Source organism: Alligator sinensis, unplaced genomic scaffold (assembly GCF_000455745.1).
Source record: "Alligator sinensis unplaced genomic scaffold, ASM45574v1 scaffold467_2, whole genome shotgun sequence".
Classification (NCBI taxonomy): Eukaryota; Metazoa; Chordata; order Crocodylia; family Alligatoridae; genus Alligator; species Alligator sinensis.
The window spans coordinates 1,998,636-2,017,002 of NW_005842129.1; the positions used below are offsets into that span (position 1 = coordinate 1,998,636).

Consider the following 18,367-nt stretch of genomic DNA (forward strand, 5'->3'; position numbering starts at 1 on the left):
CCCCCCCCCGGTCATTCATGACGGGCAATTTACTAGTTTAAATTCATATATTTCTTTAGACATTTATTATAGCTACTCATTTTTTTATTTTTTTTTCACGCTTTTTTCAGGTTGGCTTGCTCCTGGCTTCCTGCATCATCCCAACTGCATTAACTTGGCTCTACCTTTTAGCTGCTATTTCATAAACAGAACTCATGTGGCTTATTGGAAATACCGATCTGCTTTACACATGGTGAGCAATACAAATGATGCACATGTCCAGCAAACAGAAAACTAGCTCCTCTTTGTGTGTCATTTAACTTTTTGGCTAGATATATCCATGGATGTTATGGTTATACCTCTCTTCCTGAGAGACAACTGCAGGGGCATCCTCATAAGTATGTTAAAATGCAGTGAAAAGCCTGATGACTTTTTATAGTTGATGTTTATATTCAAATAGGATTACATGCCTTTGACAGCATGACTTCTAGCATAAGACTTTTTCTGAGAAAAATGTAGCTTACGCCTACATCAGCAGTTCCCAACCTCGGGCGGATCGCGACCCAAATGAGGGTTACGGGGGCAATCTCGGTGGTGCCGCACACAAAGGGCAAGCCACACTATGTGCCAGGAGTTCCCCTGCCCCCGGGCTGCCACCGCTGCCGCACTGCGCTCTCAGCAGTGGGTCGTGGCAAAAAAATGTTGGGGACCGCTGGCCTTACATGGCTTTAGAGAGGTAAGATGCTTTCAGGCTTTGAACGCTAATTCTCTTGTGTTTGAGCATTGATTGTTAGTTAGATGGTATTTGAACTTTAACTAAACAGTCTTAAAATGATGGTGATTGTCGATTCCTTGGGGTATCTTTTTCTGTTTTTATGAGTTTAGTTTGGTGAAAGGTGCTGCCTTTATAACTCTTCAGACTGAAATTCTCAAGTCACTTCCTCTGCTGGATTTATGACCTAAAGTTAAGAACTGTGTCCCGTTCTTACTACTGAACTCTGTTCAAAACCTCTGCTTTTCATGTGTAGTCAGGGGCTAAACTGAACTTCTTACATTTCAAACTATGTCAGAGTGGACATATGTGACAGTTCGAGTGTTGTTTGTTGTTGATACCAAAATAATATTGGGTATTTTAAAATGGTCTTTGAAATTTCAATCAAGTGAGATAGACCATGATGTCTGCCAAAGCAAGCAGTAGAAACAGTTAGTCTCCAGTAATCTCTTACCAGCTTGGGAAGACATTCAAAGTTAGTCTTGTTATTTTCTATATGAAATAAGCAAATTTAACCACTGAAACTGCTGCAAGTCTTTATGTGGACTTGATAAAGTTAGTTGGGGAAGGAGGGAGTTTATTGCTTCTTGGCCTCTTGAAGGCTCAGATCGAGTGAAGATAGGGGGAACACCTTTTAGTTTTGTCCCTGACAGTGATCAGTGGTCCCAAAGGCTGCTTGCAGACATGGAAAGAAACCCCAAAACAATCCTTTACTTTAAACTCAACACACTCCCATGTCGAGCCCAGCACACGCCCAGAAGAGGCAGCACATTAGTTGCACCCAGCTTTTCCAATGTCTCTATATAGATCAAGTGCTTTAGTGGGGCTTTTTTGGTGCTTTCATCTAATAGCTGATTGACTCAGCCAAAAGCACCAAAAAAGCCCTACTGAAGCACCTAATGTATACAGACGCTGCAGAAGTGGTCAAAGTAACATGCTGCTGCTTTTAGTAAAGTGCATCCCCCTGCTTCTGTCAGCACCCAAAGAGACTAATTTCAGTAGAGAGCGTTAGAGCTACAAAAAAGTGTGATAGACTGACCTTTGCATTGATTGTGAGAACTGTTGGGGCTTGTAATCAAAAGCATCTCAATTCTGAAGCAGTGTTGTAACTTCCCTATAGCTTCTGCCCAGGCGAGGAGTAATATTTTGCTTTTCCAGAGCTCTCATGTCTGGAGCGTGAGGCAGTGTTGTACAGCTTTTGTTGCACTGTATGATTTCTCAAGTCCCATATTAGGGACAGCAACTGCAGTTCTAGCTAGGTGATGATTTGCCATAGGGGTTTGTTCTGGGTTTGGTGTTCCTTAACAATTTTATTTAGTAACTTTGGATGTAGAAGAAAGCTTTCCAGTTATGTTTGCAGAGGATCTGCAGGCTACAACAGATCAGAGTCAACATCAGTGTGATGCTGTCACAAAAAGCAAGTGCTATTTTGGACTGTGTTCATGGAAATATTGTATGCAAGACACAGGACAATACTCTACTTGGTGCTGATTAGACTAGAGGAAAGGTCAGCAATCCATGGCCCAGATCTGGTCTGTGGAACCATTGGGTCTGGCCCTCCATATGTGGGGCTTTGGCAGGTAAGGGTCTTTGGCTTTGGGAGCTCTCCCACTGCTTCTGCAGGGACAAACACCAGCTGTAGGTGGGTCCTAGCACCCGCCTGTCTGTCTGTCTGACTCTGGGTGGGTTGTTCTGAGTCATAGTTGGAAAAAGTTGTCTACCCCAGGGCTAGAGGACTGTGGGCAGTTCTGGGCTTTGCATTTGAAGAAGAATGTAAAGAAGTGGAAGAGGATCCAAAGGTGAGCCACAAAAATGAAAGGGTGTTCAGGCTATACAAGGAAAAGTTGAGAGAGCTGTGTTTGTTTAGCTTGGAGAAAAGAAGATTAAAGCAAGGGACATGATAGTGGTTTTCAAATATTTGAAAGGCTGCTATGAAGAAAAAGGAGAATGACTGTTGTCCTTTGCCACATTGGGCTGAACATGAAGCAGCAGTTTTAATCTAAAGCTGCTTTGCTGTAGTTTAAATCTCAGAGAAACTTCCTACCTGTAAGAACTGAAAGATAGTGGAACAAGCTGCCTAAGGAAGTTGTGCCTTCTCCTTCATTTTCAAGAAAAGGCTGAACAAGGATCCATCTGGGATGGTTTAGGAATAGCAACCAGTACAAATGCAGAATACTTTTTTTTGTATTCTCTCTTTTCCACTTTGTCTGAATAGAAGTTTCTAATCCCTTTCCTGAGATCTACCACTTCTTAATAGGGTCTTGGCTTAAAAGGGAGATGTTGTCTCTAGTTGTTTCTTAGGAATGAGGGGGAAGAAGGCTAAAATCTAAATTCAAGGACTTTTTTGGTTTTAGTCAGGATATAGTTGTGGGTAAAGAAACATTATGCAAAGAATGGTGGTGTGGGACCCCTCTAGACTTGGTTTCAGAGGCTGTCCTGGGGCAACTGAACTAATATACCTGAGTATGTACTGGAGCAATTTCTCTCTAAGCTTCCAAGTATGGTGTTAGGCCTGATGATGGTGAATGGTGATAATGATCTCTCTCTCAACAACTGAAAAGGCTTGTGGGTCTGCTGTGCTGTATGCAGCACATGGGCCCTCGTTTTGAGGTACCCTCAGGGTCTGGGAAAGGACTGCAGGATGCAAGTTAACCCTTATTGTTTAGGTATTTGTTTGTTTTTTGATTACATTGTTTCCTGTGGGGACAAGCTTGACCCAGGGAAAATAAAACTGCTGTAAAGAGTGGCAACCTATTACAAAGGATTTGGCATCTTGATTAGGTAAATTGTCTGCTGCATCTTCAGATTCAAATTGGAGGTGTTAGACACACAAACAAATTCAATTACTTGTTGGTTGGTTGAAAGACCCATGAACATTTTCAGAGTTTGATCTGTAGGTAGATCAAAACTGGACCTAGCTGCAGCTTCTTCACGGAAAACAAAATAAGCTCACAGCAGAATTGTCTCTCAAAACAATTTGTAAATACTTGTCATACAGTCTCACTGAGTTAAATATGTAGCATTATTCTTTTGCAAACAAATGGGCTATAGCATGGCTATGGTGATTTAAGGTCACTAAGGCAATCCATGGAAGAACTGAGACCAGCATTCTGACTCCTAGTTCTGTTCTTAGATTACACCCCACTTTCCTCCCTTTACAATAGCCCCAAATATACTAGAATGCTTTGTCTAAATATTTGTGAAAATCTCTTAAACTAAAGGGATCTAAACACTATCCCTTCCATAAATTGGACCAGCCAGTCGGATAGTATCCAAGAAGAAGCTGGGTAGCACTGAGAAGCTTCTCAGTGGCTGTGTCTACATGAGATGCTGACTGCGCAGTAGCGTCACGTGGCCCAAAGTGTGATGCAGTGCTATTGCATAGTAGTAACAAGCTACTGCACAGTCAGCATCACATAAAAGCTGTTTGGCTACGCTACTGCACAGTGACTCCAGTGCAGTCAGTGTCTCGGGGGGGGGGTTGTGATCAAAACAGGCCCTGTAACAAGAAGCATTTAGAAAGGTAGTTTGTTCCTTACAGTATTTTAGGATAGGTTTGTACTTGGCTTTTGTACAAAACCGTCGAGTTTTATCATTTTAAAACTAGACATTGTTCTAATTCCTGGGAAACAGAAATTGTGCACAAATTCCCAACTGTGGGACCAGTTTTTTGAGTTTTTTGCTCCATGCCAGTGGGCTTTGTGCGCTGCATTCATTGTGGAAACGGAGAGAAGAGAAGCCCGGAACATGAAGTGGTTGCTTATACTCCAGTAACTGGACAGGATTATTGGTGCTTGTGTGCCATGGGGTTGGATTTCCTTTAAAACGAGAGTGCTTCCTTTTTACAGCTGCTGAACTCTTACATAAGACTAACTTGTTTATTCACTGTGTGCATCTCCTCCCATTTTTTCTTTGGTGTGAGTGGAATGTAAGATTTCTGCTTCACTTTACTTCTGAATGGCAGAAATAGAGTGGAGCCAAAGGAAAACACTGAGTTCTGTGTGATGTTTTCAAAATAGCAGAACAATGAAACTGTTTTAGAAAGGAAGAATGAAGTGCAGCCAGTATCTTCTGCTGCCAGTGTGGAAGAGTTCAGAAACAATACATAAGTGCTTTTGCACCTTCACACCACTGCTTTCTGCTGTTGTTGAGAGGAGATGAGAAGGAAACTGTGTAGGGCTCAAGTATCAGAAGTACTACCTCCTCTAGGTACTACTCATCTTTCCTGATCATCAGAAGCTGTATTTGGGCACCTCTGGGTACAGACCTTCTTTGTAAACAGACAGATCTGAAATGTTGAGACAACTCATCTGATGGCTGCCCATTTTCCTCCTTGATGAGCATGGGGGTATTGGAAGCTGTCCAGATGGAAAAATGACCAGAGACTAGCTGTGGGGGTGCTTTTCTGGTAACAGTGACCCAATATAAAGGCAGGTTGTGGAGCCTGTCTGCCCTGAGAAGCAGAAAAGTCTATCTGTCTGTCTCCCCTGATACCTAAGACCTTAGGATAGAATACAAGATTTTGTCAAATAATTTCCAAAAAGATTTAACACTAGACTTAAAGCCCTGTAGTTCACCTAGGATACACTGGATGTGTGGCCTGGTTTTATGAAGTATGTTGGAGAACTCAAAAGCTGGGGACATTGGAAATTGGGATAAAGACTGTCTTCTCTGGTCTCTAGGTCACTACCTAAGAGATGACCTATTTGGCTCTAGTAACCATATGCTCAGTTGTGCTGTTAGTGGCCTGGGGAGCAGTGGTTCTCAACTTCGTTAGACTTGAAGCACTCCCTCCTTGGAAAAAGCTAGCTCTTAGCTTTTACTTGTGTTTTTTTTTTTTAACTACAGAAAAATAATAGAGCATTTTTTCTATTGCAAAGAACTCAGAAAGGCCACAACAGGTCAGATTGTTTTTGATACTGTAGATTCCTATTTGAAGTCTGGGTTTCTTTTGCAAATTATGTATAGGTATTTGCACACCTAACTGCTAATATTGTGTGGTATGTTGCAGTATCCTTGAAAGGTTGTTATGGCATCCTGATAAGAATCACGGGATCTCTGGTATAGAGATTTGTCAGTCGTCTTTCTTTTGTACATTTGTCCTTATTGCTGTTCATTTTAGCTGAAAGACCAAGGATTGAAAGGGAATGGAGAATGATTTGTTTCTTTTTTGCCTAGGCCCTGAGTTTTAACTATAAGGGAGAAGGGGTAGAAATTAGCCATGAACACAAGATGTTAGTCTGATTCTCTGTTGTTGTAGGGTTTGAGGGGGGGGGTTGGCCTGCATTTTTGTTCTTCAGCATGGTGAACTGTTTATTCCCTGAGAAGAATAATTCAGTTAAGACTCCAGATCTATTTGAGCTAGAAGCAGGGCAAAGAAAGCTAGTGAATTCCAATTTCTGCAAAAATGTACTGTTAACTAACAGTGTCCTGTTGATGTGCCAGGTATCATACACTGCTGATATTGCCACTGTTTCAGCAGTTAGAACTGCCTCCAAGAGAGTCCTTGTGTGTCATATACGCCAAAAGACTTCAGCCAGGACCTTGGAGGTAAATAGTACTTGCAATCAAAGTAGGTTTGGAAGGGACCTGTGGAGGTCATTAAGTACAACCCCTTATCTGAAGCAGGGTCATCCCTATCCAAACCATCCCATGCAAATCTTTGTTTAACCTGTTACTATCACACAATCACAAAGCCTAGCACAAACTTGCCAACGTGAAGGAAGGGGACAACAGTTCCCAACGTCCTGCATCTGCAAAGGTTATTAAAATACACTTGAGAGATCCAAAGAAGGCCACCCTTCCCCCCTGCAGCTGTCTATACCCATCTGACCATGGGGTAAAATTCCTTTCTGACCTCAAATGTGGTGATTGGTTTGACTCTGAGCAGAGGGACAAAAGCACTGTAGGCAAAAAACCTCAGGATCCTCAGGCTCCATCCAACATCCAGTGTTTCTGAGGAAGACTGAAGGGGAAAAAAATTCCCCCCCCCCCCCACCTGGTGGGCCAAATGAGTACATGGAGCTGGTCAATGCCTGCTTTCCCCCCCGCCCCCAATGCCAGATCCAGTGCATACAGTGCCCATTCCAGCTGGTCTGGAATTGTGCAGACCCTGTGTGGGGCTGGTCCAGCTCAGTTGAGGACTCGCACTGTGGGCCCCAAGCCAGCTAGGGTGGGCACCATGTGTAACAGCATGTGGCTCAACTTTTGAGACCTTTGGGGAAGACCAGTAGTAATGGATACAAACTCCTGGAAGGCTGCTTCAGGCTCAATTCTAGGAAAAACTCCTTTACAGTCAGGGTGTCTAGAATGTGGAACGAACTCCCTCCAGAGGTGGTGCAGTCACCTACCCTGGAAATCTTCAAGAGGAGACTGGACAGTCACCTTACTCATCTTGATCCCCAGTTGTCTTTCCTGCCTAGTGCAGGGGGGCTGGACCCAATCATCTTGCGAGGTCCCTTCCAGCCCCTAAAAGTCTATGAATCTATGACCCAGGGGCAGCACTGGAGGCCAGTTAAAGGGGCTTATGGGCCCTATCTTTGACACCCCTGCTTTAAACCTTGACTGGCAGGAGTGGCAGGAAGGCAGCAGGCACAAGAAGTGGGAGGGCTGAGGGCAAGGGGATAGCCTGACCCCTCCCCCCCACACCTTAGCAGCCACCTAACCCTTCCCCAACCACTACTTTCCCTGCTATAGCAATGGGTAGGAGACAAATTTAAGACTATCCTCTGATAATTAGATTCTATAGCTGGAAAATTGTAACAAATTTATAGATTTTTCTATATATAGAATCTAATTACTGTGGGGGGGAGGGTCACCTTAGATTCAAGTAAACATGGTACATTGTTAGCAGAGACTCAGCCACTGGAAGTAGCAATTTGCTATGTGAGCAAGTAACCTGCAACTTTATGCAAGTCTGAAGGGGTCAGTGGCACTTGTTTGTCAGCCTTGTACTGTACCTCAGCATTGTTGGGCTAATAGATATATTGCTGGTCATTGCATTGCTAGCTGTTCTTGGAAAGCCAATTTTCTGTGCCTGTGTTGCTCTGAAACTTCTAAACACTTCCAAATAACGCCCTTTATTTTGGCTCCTAAATAAATTATCTCATTTGAAAAGGGATTCAGAAGCTACTTTTCCCAATGAAATCTGTTAAAATTATGGATGCGTGCACTTCTGGAAACCAGGCTGCTAATCTAAATATTTATGTTCACAAATTTTGGTCTATGCTCCCATGTTTTCCTTTTCTTTTCCTATATAGCTCAGTGCACGTTCCAAGAGTGCATACGATGTGGAGTGTGTGTGTGTGTGTGTGTGTGTGTGTGTGTGTGTGTGTGTGTGTGTATCTTTCATACTCTGCACGTCTTATGGGAACAGTTATGCTAGCACAGTGGATTTCTTATACTTAAAGGGCGCTTGTACATGTGATGGGAGTTTAGTCCTTAGAGTTGCATTCTTTGCCCCTAAATTGAAATGGTGGGTTTTTAATTGAAACCCACTGTTTCAATTTAAGGGTTTTATTTTTCTGTCATTGTTACAGTAAGGGGCCTGATCCATTTTTGGTGGTGCCTGCCTGTGGCCAGGGGCATGAGCTGCCAGTGGGCCAAGTGGCCTTTGAGCTGCAGGGGAGCTGGTCCTTCCCTCCATGGTGGCGGTACCTCCTGGGGCCACTTGGATGGGCTGCTAGCGGGCCAGGTGCTACCCCAGCTTGCAGGCAGCACCTGGCCCAATCCAACTGTTCCCAGACCCCTGAACTGGGGCAGTAGCCTGCCCTAGAAGCCCTGGGGGTTGCTGCCTAGAGATGTAAAATTTCTAGAAATTTTGAAACCATGGAAAAAAAATTATTGTTTTTCCATTTTTTCCAGAAAAAAATGGAAATTTTAGGGAAAATTTAAATATATGCAGTATTTATTTTCTTAGCACCCTTTACAGATCTAAATTCACTTTTCTACTTTAAGAACATTAAATGTATGATGTATAACTTGGTTTGCTCATAAAATTATCATGCTTGGTACATTTATTAAATTTAAAAGTATAGTTTATTCAGACAATAATTACAAATTTACTAATTGAATTTACTTTAAAATGTTTTAAATTTTTGTTACAAGTGGAGCTACAAGCTGCTGAACTCCTAAGGAACTTAGCGTCTCTTAGTTTTTGCCAATTTATGAGAATCAGGCAAAAAATAAAGTTGAAAATAGAAGAAACCATCAGCATTATAGTAAAACAATTAAAGTTATTATGTATTCTAGACTTAGTCTCCTGCACAGTGTCAAGCAGATACAACAAGCACTCATTTTTAGAAAAAGAGCTGAGGAAAAAAGGAACAAAAAATCCCCAAGACTCATTGAATACAAATTTTGCTACATGAAACTTTGTCTAATCAGTCTCATTTTCTGAGCTATCACTATCAGCAGTTTCTGATTCTTCTGATCCTTCATTTTTTGTCATCTTCATGGATTCTGAAAACTGAAGGTTTTCCCAGATTGAGACAAGCTTCTCTACTCTTTCACATGTTAGTTTATTTCTTCATTTGGGGTGAGTATTTCCAAACATAAATTGATTTCTTTCACATGCTGCAGAAGATGGAGGAATCTGAATCAGGCAAGAAGCAAGAGGAGTCGCAGGCTGTGCTGTGCAAAGGCCTTGTCACCACATTGCAGGAGGGTTATTTTTGGCAGAGTCCCAGACTGCATTCCTGGACCAAATACCTGAAGATGTTTTGTATTCTGCAACATTTGAAAGTACCTTTCCAACATCAAGTCCTAAGTGTTGCTTGTTTTGTAATCCAATCAAATGCAGTAGCAGTGCTATCATCACTAACATTTCTGCCTTTGAATCTTAGATCCAAGAGATTTGCAGCAGCACAAATTGATTGGCAACAAAAGTCTTCCCGTCTGCTAATAAAGTCTTTCACTTTTCTTTCTTTTGTACTTGTAAGCGGAGATGCACTTAGATTCTCAAAAACTGTTGATTTTATCTGGGCCATTTGGTAAGGAATGTCTGACAAAAGTGCACTGTCTGATTCAGATGCCGTGATTGCTGAAGAAATTGGCTGATTTTAGAATCTTCAGGGAGTTCTGCAACTGAACCCAGAAGACATCCTCATCAAGTACAGTGTTCCTTACGCTTCTGGGTACAATACTTTAAGATCCTCAATTATTACCATTTCTTGAAGAGCTTCTTTGCTTTTTTAGTAAACTTTCAAGTGAGATCACCACTCCACCCCATCTAGTTTAACCGCAGACTTTGAGTGTATTTTATTCTTTGCATTCTTTTCTTCCTGCTTCTTAAAGACTAGCTACAATATGAGAAGTTATCAAACATGTAAAAGCTACTTCTGCTTTTCTATAGATCTTTTGCAGAGTGTCCAACTTCATGTTGCAAATAAGCAAGTTTAGCCCATGGGATGCACATCCTTTTGCAGTAATATGTGGATATTTATCCATTATGATCTCCCATGCTGCTTTCATGTTCCTTGCATTGTCAGTCAGCAAAGCAAATACTTTACCACTCCCAATCTTCTGTAGGACATCACATATTTTACTACCAATATACTCTGCAGTATGCCTGTTCTCTCCTGTTTCAGTGCTTCAGAAAAAAAAACGGTTGAGATGTTGTTATCACAAAGTTTATGATTCCTCCTCCCTGCACATTTGTCCATCCATCTATAAGTACTGCAAGACACAGTGCTTCATTGATTTGCCTTGCACAGGTTGTATTACATGTTCATATTCTGACTCTAAAAGAGGCTTGCTCAAGAAGGTCTGCTGGACAAACAGTATGATGGTCTTAGTAATTTAAAAGCTTCCGGCCTGTATGCATTTTCAGTTATTGACAATGGCATTCCAGAAGAATATATTGCTCTTGCAAGAGCTTGGTCAGTTTTTTCCTGATCTTCAGGTGTTATCTTGTCTACAAATGAAGCTATTGAGAGTCTTTTGTATACGGTTGGTTGCAATATTTGGTTAGTTGAGGATGCTGATTGGGCAACCCTTTGTGATGCTGATATTACAGAAAAAGAAGCAGCAGCAACAATAGGAGGACTTCTGGGTCGAGAACGTTGGAAAGAGCTACTTGCACTTTCATCATCATGATCTATCTCCTCCTCACTTACACCCATGAAAGATTTTTTTTTAATGTCTGCAGGACACTTCTTACATACAAGGATGTATTTGGTCATCCTAGTAGCATTTTCAAATTCATATTTCACTTGACAATATTTGCAAATCACTTTTTTTTTTTTTCAGAATAACTTGCAGTGTGGAAATGCTTCCATATGCTAGAAGTTGGTTGCACCATTTTGCTGAGGGAGAAAAAAGGAAAATGGATTTAGTGGCTAGCTTCCATATATAAACACTAAGCTACAGCGTGTACAAATTTAGTAGTGGATGGAGGAGAGGCCTCAGAGTTAACTGTGAACAACTTCCCTGTCCTGCAGGCCTCACCTCACTGCTAAGTTTATGTGATTTGTCACAAAACATCAAATTAGTAGGAGTTCAATTATGAATTACATAGGCTATGAAAATATACTAATGCAGCTAAAATATAGTTTAATATACTGAATTCAGAGAAATTAAAACTCTTGCCTTTTAATAAAGAAGTGTACTTTCTTTCAGCTCCTTTGTGCTGCTTCTGTGTCTCTGTGGATCTCAAGGTCACAGGGCCAGAAGGAGGCAGGTTCCTTCCAACTCCAGAACCTTTAGTCTTGCTCTGTCTCTTCTCCTGAGGCTTTTGAGCAAGCAGGGCAATAAGCTCCTTTTTTCTAATCTCTACAGGAACAAATGGATGCTGCTGCCAGTGTTCTCTCCCAGTCCTTTGAGGCCTAGTCAGGAGGACAGGAGCAAATCCACCAGCCTCTAAATCAAAAGTCAACAATAGAGGAAGTCCACAAGCAAAGAAGGCACTGAATCCTTCTTCCTTCTTTTGTGAAAATGGCAGTCCCCCTAGGGGCAGAAATGCATCTTGCTATTGTATTTGAGAGTTGTATTGTATTGGTTGTCCTCAGTGTACAGGAATTGTCATGATCTGATATTGTAGATCAGGGGTTGCTAGCTGGGGATACACGTACCCCTGGGAGTATGCGAGAAGGCCCTAGGGGGTACGCATGGGCGGGGACGGAGCACGCACCTTCCCGTGCAGGTGCTGCCCACCTGGCCAGATGCAGGGGGCATGGGAAGGTCGTACGTGGCGGCTGCCGCCATTCCACATTCGTCCGCGCGTCACCCTCCCTGCTCAGTGTCCAGCTACACGCCACCCCCTCCCCCAACTCTACGTCCGGCTGCCGGGGGTACACTGGCCCAAAAAGGTTGCAAACCCCTGCTGTAGATAGTCTTACGTTAAAATCTTCCTATTACAAAGTTATTAGAAAACATTTTTGGGGAGTAAAGGGTACCAGTATATGAACACCTTGTCTTAAACCTTTTATTCATCATTCTATAAGAAAATATTTCATAAGAGATTTTTTAATTTTTCCAAACATTTTCAATTTTTTGGAAAAAACCCAAAAAGAGTCATTGGAAAAAAACAGAAAAAACCTGTTCTTTTTCCCTGAATTTTTCTGGTTTTTTTTCTGGGCCTTCACATCTCTATTGCTGCCACTGTGGAGGGAAGGAGTAGGGCTCCCCGCAGCTCAGAGGCTGCTCAGCCTGCTGGCAGCTTGGCCCCCCAGATCTGGGAGAGGAGGACAGGCTGCATCCAAAAGAAAAAAAAAAAAAATTGGGTCCCTCACCGCTTCTGCCTTCAGAAGATGCTGAAGACAGAAGCAGTGGCCTGAACCTTTTTTTCCTGCGAAGCCTGCTCTCCTCTCCCATGGCTGGGGGATGAACTGACTAATAGTTCCAACAATGCAAACTCCCCCACAAACTCTTGCTCGTGTAGTGTGACGCCATTAAGCCACACAGTGACATTTTCGTCACGTGTACATGGTAGTGGCTTCATGTATACAGGTGCCCATAGCCCCACTGATCACCAGTGACATCAACATGATTTCATATATTGTCCATCTTTCTTACTGTTTCGTTAGCTTCTGCCAGCACTGTTATCTGCTATTTTCTACGTTAATCTTTTCCATTGTTTTTCCGTTCTCAGAGTTCAGACAATTAACACTAAAAGGCAAGTGTGTGTGTGTAAGCCAATTTTGTGTATACTTTCACCATAGTAATTCTAATTTAACCCCTTGCTTGACTGATTTTTTTTTTTTTTTTTTTTTTTTTTTTAAATGCCAGAATATATGTGCAGGATGCATTAACTACTGTGGAATTCATAGTGGAATTTCATGACCTTGTGCAGTCGGTGCTGACTGTATCAATTTGTAAAACAAAAAAACGAGCTGTTTACATGCATTTTCCTTTGTATATGTCTTGATAGTAGTGTTTCCTCAGTTACGTATGACTATTTCTGTCATTAAAGGGATAAGATACCTTAATGATTTTTACTTAACTTCATTTCTTAATTTGTATTGTACTGTATGTGCCAATATTAAATAATTGTTTGAGATTTTATTTCCCTTGGCTTTCTTCAGTGATGAAGAACTCCCATTTTTCATTCTTGACTAACTTGGAAGTGACAAATGATCAGTATTTGTAGTAACCTGAAAACAAGAGGTCTAAAAATGTGCGTATCCTCTGAGGTCCTTTGGTCCTGAGCTGTCTGTTGGAATAGTTTAGAAAAGGTAAAAATGAAGAATAATGGAAAATCCAGTTTTCATGTACAGTTGGCTTCCTGATTTTTTTTGTTTGAGGTGACTTCAGTATTTTCCCACATTTCATTGTTTAAATACAGCAAAAGCTGTGTTGACCGGCACTTTATTAGCCGGAAAACTCTATTAACTGGCATCCCAGGGACGTGGCAAAAGCGAAACCAGAAGTAGCACTTCCGGTAATATTAACCGGAATATTTGGTTAACTGGCATCTCCCATTCCTGGGGGATGCCGGATAACAGAGCTTTTACTGTATATTTGTATCAGTGTTTTCAGCAGGACTGACAGTCAGTCTTTAGTCTGAATACTCTGAAGCAAAGAAATCAACAGCTTGACCCAAAGTGTTATAAATTTCCCAGTTAGTTTTGCCCTAGTTGTTTTCTCTGACTCTGTACATTGTCATCTCAGTGCTTCTGTTAAGCCGACCTTTGATTATATAGCTTCTATAGAGGATGGTCTTCGGTGAGAAGAAATGTGCTTATGCAGTTAACTCAGCCAGGAATGTAAATGTGTAGTACCAAGATGATAACCATAGTTGATTGTGTCAGGACAGGGATTGGCAACCTTTTTAGAGTGGTGGTCTGCCCTTTGTGATCTGGCCATAACCACAGACTGTTTCTCCACTCTCCACAGTGTGTAAGCCTCCTGCAGGCACCTTTGTCATGCACTGCCAACTCCCATTCCCAGTAATAGTAGGAAGGGCTGAATTCTGCAGTGATGGGAGGCACCTGCTGGGGTGGGGTTGGGCAGCACATGCAGAATGAGGAATTAATGTTCTGTTTGAGCTGCTGTACATAGAGGTTGAGTCTGCTGCTGTCTTGTCTAGCAGAGCCGTGTCTTTGCAGTCTGGTAAATAAGGCTTCTGTTTTTACAGTCCTCAGTCTCATGTTTGAGCCTTTTCTACTAATGATCATCATTGTACTGCAGTGCACAAAAGACTAAATAATTGCAAAAATTATGGATTTTTCTCTTCTGAACCTAATGTACTTAAATTTGTTTTATTTACTAAAAATAAAATATTACATGCCTTCTGTGCATTCAGTTAAATTTAATTTTCCATGCAAATAGAAATTGACATTTACTGCGAGTTAAAAATGTATTCGTAGTTCATCAATCACCATTTTCTACCATAACACCTAAAAATAATTAAAATTTATATTAAGCTTCATAATTGCCTAAGATGTTGTGTGTGTACCTTTTAGATTCTTTCTTAGAAATGCAAAGCAAGTTTTAAAATAGATGATTTAAATCAAGTTTTCTAATTTCTGATTATTAAAATCATGATTGAAATAGGTGATTAAAATCACTGATTTAAATTTATTCATCTTTTTAATTTGAACTCTTAACATATTTGCATGACATTTGCATAAGACACTAGCTTCCTGTTCAACAGCTCTGTTGCATCTGGAGTGTTAAGGAGCAGTGCAGATTTATTCCTTTTACTAAAATTGTTCTAGCCCAGTGGCCAGTAACCTTAAATAGGCCATGGACCGGGTACCCAGGCTTTACCTCAACACGAGCCACGTGGCTTTGGCAGAGTGTCAGCAGTGAGGAAAAAAGAGGTGTCGGAGGGGCAGGGATAGCATGGGGGGGAAGGCATTGTCAGTGCCTTGCTGCTGCTGCTGCTGCAAGGATAGGACGTGGTTGTTAAAAATACACTTGAGAGATCCAAGAAAGAGGACTATGTCCCTTGCTAGAGTGGAAGACAAAATACCCTGCAATCCCTGGTGATCTGACTGTGTGTAAAATTCATGCCTGATCCCAAATGTGACTGGTCTGAGTGGAGGGGCAGGATCCTCTAACCAGAGACCTCAAGGTTTTTTAGTCCTAGCAGGAGCATTGGCACATCCCAGTCAAATCCCCAGTGTTGTCTGTGGCCAACACCCAGGACTCCTGATAAAGCACCCCTGACATTTGTAGCAAGAAGAAGGGAAAAATTCCTTCCTGGCTCTGTAGCAACCAGCAAAGGCCAGAAACATGGGAAAAACTAAGCACTCTCCACTTTTTTGCTCTGCTGTCCTAGGACCACAAGCAGCTCCACAGTTCACACTGCCTGACTGGAGAAACAGAATTCTCATGTTTTTATAGATGTGGGTCTGGGGTTCGCAACCTGCAGGGGTTCTCGACCTTTCTAGGCTCAAGGCACCCCACAGAAAATGCCAGCTTTTAACTTCCACTTATTTTTTGACTACAGAAAAATAATATAACAGTTCTTTTGTCGCAAAAATATCAGGTCACAACCAGTCAGAATTTTTTTGACCATATGGATTCCTATTTGAAATCTCTGGGTTCATCTTCTGAATCGCATGTAAGCATTTACATACTTAATGGTGCTAATGTTGCATGGCATTTTGGCATCAGCAGTGCTATTTATATATGCTGCTGTTGTCTGTCCGTGGCCCCATTAACCTAGTATGAATCCCACAAGTGTGTTGCACACTTTACTTTTTATGAATTCAGCAACTGTATTGCTGCTTAGAATTGCAGAGGATAAATGAGGGATCTGATGGTAAAGAAATAAGGCCTTAAAAATGTTAATATTGTAAAATAGTACACCTTGCTATCCTAAAGTTAGACCTTTTGGCTTGTTTTTAAAACCTAAATGCTTTTGGGTGTGGAGTTCCTCCTATAGATAATTGTGTTGAATTCATTAAACAGTGAAGGAAAAGTAGGATTTAACGGATCCTAATTTGTTGGGACTAGGGAAATTTGTGAATTGACTGGCACGGTTTTTCCCTTTATAAAAAGTTTTGTGCTGATTGGACAACCTGAGAGGCTGAAATCCTGAATATACAAAGTAGGTACAACAGAGGCTGTAGAAACATTACTTTCCATTTACTGTCTCACTAACGTTCCTTGTGGTTGTCAGTCTTTGGTGCCTATATGTTTCCAGTAAGAAAACCCATTGTAATGGTGGTGTTTACATTGTGATCGGTCACCTGTTACCAAGAACTTCTAAGAACCGTTCCCTTTCACAGGCTGCTGAACAACCATTGGACAGTAACTGTATCAAGTTTATTTCTTAATTTTTAGTGTCTTTGTGCTGCTTTGTGCTTACTGACTTGTTCTTGGTTCCATTTACCCTCCCCCCTCTTTTTGTTCAGTCTCATCTGGGTGTCAGTGCATTCAAGAAACCCTTAAATCAGATTGTATTATAAATATCTAGGTAGTCCTTTCAGTCCTAGAGGCTTACTCTCTAGCATGAGGGTACTTTACTCTTTCCTGTGTCTTTAATTTCTATGTAGAAGATAAAAGTAACAGAAAGTGAAAAATTTTCCCTTAGCTAATTGGTAGCTAAAAACCATTACAGTGCTCAGAAAGTACCAATGTTCCTGGTACAGTGTTTCTGTGAAGAGAGGCTTTTAGTGTTTAGTTCCTTCAGGTCCCAGTGAAGCCAGTGGTTAAGTACTTCTGAAATTTAAGCTGTATATCTTTTCTTCATAAAAAGGTTGATGTGATTACTTATAAAGCCTGGACAAAGACTTTGACCTCTTTTATCTGTATGGCTTGGACCTCATTCCAAATATGTGGCCTGTGGTTATGTAGGGACCTGGTTGATTCTTTATAAGGGATATTAAGTTGTAAGTCCATGTGTTTAGAGCAGAGCTTTCCAAACTTTTCATGTTGGTGACACACTTTTTAGATATGCATCATTTCGCGACACAGTCATTCAGTTCCGGGGGAGGGGCCAAGGGAAGCAGACGCGAGTAAGGGAGCTGTGTGGGTTGGATAAAATGGCTCCATGGGTTAGATTCAGCCTGTGGGCTGGAGGCTGCTGACCCCTGCTTTAGTGCACTTGGACTGCCTACCTCTCTTGCAAGTAGTGGCTGCACTCCCTTAGTTGTGCACTAATGTAATATTGCATCTCCATCTCTGAGCTCACCCATGTTACCTCTGCCTTACTCAGCTAGAGTCTGTGTATCATTTCTCACACAAGCCACAGGTTTATTTTAGATGGTATTTGTTGCACTGCATTAGCTAGGTCAGATTTGGAGAGGAAATTACAAACCAGTCTAGAACTAACTCATGTTTTCAAAAGATATTTATTGTTACTCAGTAGGGCCAAGTGTTGAAAAAAGTTTTCTAGACATTTCTATGATGTTTCTGATAGGTAGATGGCATACCTTGCTCAAAGCTGTAGGGCACTGGTTCTCAATCATTAGACTCAAGGCACCCTTTGGCAAATGCCAACTATTAGTTTTGTTTTGGGGGGTTTTTTGTTTTTGTTTTGTTTTTTTGTTGTTATTTTTTTACTAAAAAAAAATAGAGATATTCTTCTGGTTTAAAGAACTCAGTAAGACCGCAATGGGTCAGAATGTTTTTTGACAGTATGGATTAATATTTAAAATCTCTGGGTTTATCTTGTGAATCATGTTTTCATGCCTAAGAGTGCTAACGTTGCATGTTGCCCTGTAACACCCTTGACAGGATCTCAAAGCACCCCAGGGTGCTGTTGCAGTCTGGTTGAGAATCATTGCAGTGGAGAGGTGCAGATCTCCCCTACCTTGGGGGTCTTCAAGAGGAGGTTGGATAGATATCTGGCTGGAGTGTTATGATTCCAGCACTCATTCCTTCCCAGGGCTGGGGTTCGGACTTGATGGTCTGTTCAGGTCCCTTCTGACCCTAGAAACTATGAAAAAAATCTCCTGCAGTGGAGAGGTGACATTTTAGTACAAATGTGGTACTGCAGCAAATAATTAAATTAGGATTTTTTGCTTGAATTCTGCATATATGAGCCCAAAAGTGAGTTTTCAGCATGAAGCCTCTGAATATTTTGATGAAGCCCAAAACATCAAGATTTGATTTCTTTCTTCAGTTAATTTTTAATAGAGCCTGGAGCTCTGGCACTTGCCCTTCAGCAACTCTGAAAAAAACGTCAGTGAAGAACAGGTTTCCCCATGCTCTTCCTGCCCCCCC

General features: G+C 41.5%; 1 protein-coding gene across 8 annotated transcripts in view; it reads left to right on the plus strand.

Annotated features, from left to right (window-relative positions):
• IP6K1 (inositol hexakisphosphate kinase 1) overlaps nucleotides 1-18,367 on the plus strand; it is a 96,824-nt gene that overhangs the window by 13,435 nt on the left and 65,022 nt on the right. For 6 of the 8 annotated variants that reach the window (XM_025205782.1, XM_025205783.1, XM_025205781.1 and 3 more), the window contains exon 3: nucleotides 111-232. The exons of the other annotated variants lie outside the window; for them this stretch is intronic. The gene's annotated coding sequence lies outside the window, so the exon portion shown is untranslated. The remainder of the gene's footprint in view (nucleotides 1-110; nucleotides 233-18,367) is intronic. 8 annotated transcript variants of the gene reach the window in all.